The 4,167-nt window shown below is 38.9% G+C and overlaps 1 long non-coding RNA gene across 1 annotated transcript; it reads right to left on the bottom strand.

Annotated features, from left to right (window-relative positions):
• Positions 1-1,218: 1,218 nt before the first annotated feature.
• On the bottom strand, positions 1,219-3,865 carry LOC114843200 (uncharacterized). The gene is made up of 3 exons (XR_003783549.3): positions 3,724-3,865; positions 2,658-2,709; positions 1,219-2,340 (listed from the first exon to the last, which is right to left on the bottom strand). It is a non-coding gene; the product is annotated as an uncharacterized LOC114843200 (long non-coding RNA).
• Between the last annotated feature and the right edge of the window lie 302 nt (positions 3,866-4,167).

Below are 4,167 nucleotides of genomic sequence, written 5' to 3'. Positions count from 1 at the left end.
GCAGGAGGATTGTGTTCCCAGAATCTGGTGACATCTGGTGAGTCTGTCAATCATGTCACTGAGATGTGTGAATGTGAGCATTACAGCAGTACCAGGACTCTTCAATCCCATAAGTAGAGGCAAACCTTTAGCTGTCCTTGAGTGAGGTTCAAAGAATCCATACCTACTTGATCTAGTTCTGAACACTGCAATACACAGACTTGTCATCATCAGCAATGCATAGCGCACTTCAGATAACAAGCAGCTCAAACCTGCCTCTAGGTCAAGGAAATTGTCCACAGCTCCAGGTAAAGGATCTCGCAGTGTGCCATAGCGGGAAAGTTGTGTCATGTCAACATGATACAAATGTCTGCGTGCAGAAGCTTCATCAGGGAGCTCATCAGTAGCCAGATGATCTCTAGCAGGAAACCTTTTTTTGGCTTCTTTATACCTCACATCACCTTTATCTAAAACAAGGTCAAGGTCTGCCCTGGTGAAGTTTTCATTCTCATGAAGGAACGCAAGAAAGGTCAGTGAGTTACAGGTGCACTGGCTGTTCCTGGATCTACCATACCTCATAGAAGCCTGGCTGCGGGACGCACGTACACAGGTTTCATTAGGCTGATCTCCCAGGTTTACACTGTGTGCACGAGAAGGTCCAACTACACAAACAGCATCAGTCTGAAGTCCTGTGTCCAACACATCAGCATAGGAAGGCTTGGGTAGATGTAGAACACTTTGACCCCTGTGGTTTACCTGGTCAGTGTTAGAAGGTTCAGTTTTATCTGCAGCATCGTTTTGATGTCCTCTTTTTACCACATCATCACGAGGAGCTCCTGGCACAGACAGTTTATCATGTAGACCTGCCTGAACTACTCTTTCACCTGAACAGTCTGCAGTTGCAGACAGCTTGGTGGATGTCTGAAGACCAGCGCGTTCAGCTTGTTCACCTGTTGCTGCACAGTCACACTCCTTCAGCTTCTGCCACCTCTGTTTTGCACTCTGGGACCTCTTATTCTTCCTTGGCATTGTGTACCAAATTCACAAATGTCAAACCAAACAACTAACTGTGTTGACTTCAGTAGAGCATTGATTCCTGGAGAGTTCTAAATGCAGCCAAAATTTCCAAAACTATCTGGTGTCACTCAACAAAGCTACTAGGCCTGTACTAATTTTCTCAACGTGGGACAGAGGTACCACAGATGGGGGTATTACAAATGAAGACTCCTCAAGCTCAGCTTTTAGGTATAAATAAGAATATTTATTATAAATTCAAAACTACAGGATTTGTCAAACCTGTGTAATACCTGGTGTGAAACCCTTTAAGTAGGACGTTTTACACTAAATAATATCGTACCTAATGTGAAAGGTCTATTCACCATTGGTTTTATATTCTTTATTTTAATTTACCTTTTTACATCAGGGACCAATAACCTAATAATATTCAAATTAAATTCAGGATAGTTATTAGATTGTAACAAGTCTACAAACCTGAAAAGCCTCACTGAACTGAAAAGTTTGAGAACAATGACAATATTTCTTTAATATGAATCACAAGTGGATAAATTAAGTCGAACTGTGTTTGTAATAGTTTTCACTTATATTCAGACCAACAGTCTTAATATCCTCTAAGATTCTTTGCACTTACCAGCAGAATAACCTTTATACTATTATAGGCGTATGTTATTATAGTCTTATGTTAAGTCTTAACACAGTTAAGTTCAGGCAGTTGTTGCAGTGATGAGATGAGAGCTTCTGCTTGCAGCTTCCTCCACCTGAATCCAGGTGCCTCGTAGACAAGAAACAGTAGCTCAACAGTAAGACTGAGTCAGCAACAGTATTTATCAGTTTTGCAATTATGTGTGCACTTTAGTTGAGCAATTTAAGCTGATATGATGAGAGAGAGATAGAACAGAGCAGAGAAACTCTCAGAACCACAAATAGATAGACAGGTACTTGATACCAAACAGAACGTTGAAACCAGGTAAGCAGTAACACAGTAGATATCAGTTAATCAATAACACTGTAGAAATCAGGTAATCAAACACAGGGACCAATGGTCATTGCATAAAACAGGGTCCAACAATGGGCAAACCAGTAAGACAGGGGCCAACAATGGGCAAACCAGTAAGACAGGGGCCAACAATGGGCAAACCAGTAAGACAGGGGCCAACAATGGGCAAACCAGTAAGACAGGGGCCAACAATGGGCGACACAGGCCAACAATGGGCAAATCAGTAAGACAGGGGCCAACAATGGGCGACACGGGCCAACAACGGGCAAACCAGTAAGACAGGGGCCAACAATGGGCGACACGGGGCCTGATGTGGGCAGGCCAAAAATCGGGGCCCTGCAGTGGGGCTTGGATAGAGAATTGATAGAGTATTGATAGAGTATTGGGATAGAAAAGATAGAATATTCAATTCAAAAGATAGAGCACATAGATGGTTGGGATAGACAGAATTAACCATATGATAAGGGCAAGAGTGGTGGGCAATCCCAAACGGCACATGTAAGACAAAAACGAAAATTAGTACAGAATACCATTTTCAATGATAAGATGCATTTGAATAATCTGACATATTGATAATGTTTAAGAAGTCATCACTTAATATCGCCATATGTTTCATATTATGATCTAATTACAAAAATAAATAATACTGGTCTCCTACACTCACCTAGTGACAGAGTTACTGCACTTTGTACACGTAGTAGAACAACACTGGCAGACTACAAGGAAAGACAAGGAATATGACACATTACATGCAGTCTTCTTAAGAATAAATGATTCCCATGGTACAAAAAGTGGGGATTTAGAGTTGGGAAAGTTGGGATTTATATAGTAAAGCTATTTTTGCGATAACTATTATGGTTTAGCTAGAATAAGTCTGTTTATATGGGGTGAAACTCCCTCTGCTGTCACAGAGCAGAGTGAGCCTGATTTTCCCACATTTCGTATCCATGGGACGGCGCAGCTGCAGATTTGACTGACAGGTCAAACTCCTGATGCTCAGGGTACACAGCAGTTACACGCTTATTACTGATTACTCAACTACACTATTGGATTGTGTAGCAATTAAGCAATTACGGCATTAAGCATTATGTTTGCATTTGAATGATAAATTATGACTATTTAACGACTATTTCATAGTTTAGTAATCACTCACACGACCTCTGAATCCTTTCAAAATAAAAGCACCAAATGTAATTTATTACCTTAAATGGCAACATTTTTGGTTCTGACTGGTTAATTATGACTAGTTATTAAACTATTACACAGTTAAGCAATTAATTGCAAATACTTCCTTCAAATCCTTTTAAATTAAAAACCTAGTCAGCTTTTTCATGACTGTCGACAATGCAACTTTGTCAACTTTTTTAATCTTTGACATCTTTTTACCTTGGTCAACTTTTGAGTCATTGTTATTTTTTTAATCTTGTCATCGTTTGACCGTGGTCATCTTTTTAATGTTCTTTTTAATCACCATCTTTTCAATCACTCATCATTTTAATCTTTGCCAACATTTTGTCGTTTTCATCATTTTGTCAACTTTGTTTCAGTTTAATCAGCGTTTGGCATCATTGCGGCAGCAGATCAGCTCTCCCATGTAATTTCTCGAGAAATTACTTTTTCTAGTTTTCATTATTCTTGAGAACAACATTAGATGGAAAGATTATTCAAGTCAGTCAATTACTAACAAAACAAATTTCTGCTTACACCATTGTACATTTATAATAACCTACATTGACAGTTCACCCTGAGTCCAGCAGTCAAGTCTCCAAGCACTATGTAAAAAAAAAAAGTGGTATTTATATTCATTTCAAAGACAGGATCAGGATGTATAATAGATGAACACTGATTACTATGGGAATACACCACTCTGTATTTAAATTATAGGCCAATCTATGCACTGTTTGTGTGTTGTACCACCTATGGACAAAAGCAAAAGGATGACAGAAGGACAAAGAGAAATAGTTGTTTTTAGATGAATGTTTAACATTTACTACACATCATCAGTACATATGTATTTTCCAAATTACTACAAAACACCACTCAGAAGGGAGAACTGTATATGGATTCATTTCAGGCAAATATTGTATGTATTATCTATATATCAAGGTGCACAACTAATGAAGACTGATTACTAGAGGAATACCTCATTCTATATTGTAATATAAGGACCAAAC

Source organism: Betta splendens, chromosome 16, assembly GCF_900634795.4.
Source record: "Betta splendens chromosome 16, fBetSpl5.4, whole genome shotgun sequence".
Taxonomy (NCBI): domain Eukaryota; kingdom Metazoa; phylum Chordata; class Actinopteri; order Anabantiformes; family Osphronemidae; genus Betta; species Betta splendens.
The sequence above is the reverse complement of the archived record's forward strand: the minus strand, read 5'-3'. Positions and strand labels throughout refer to the sequence as shown.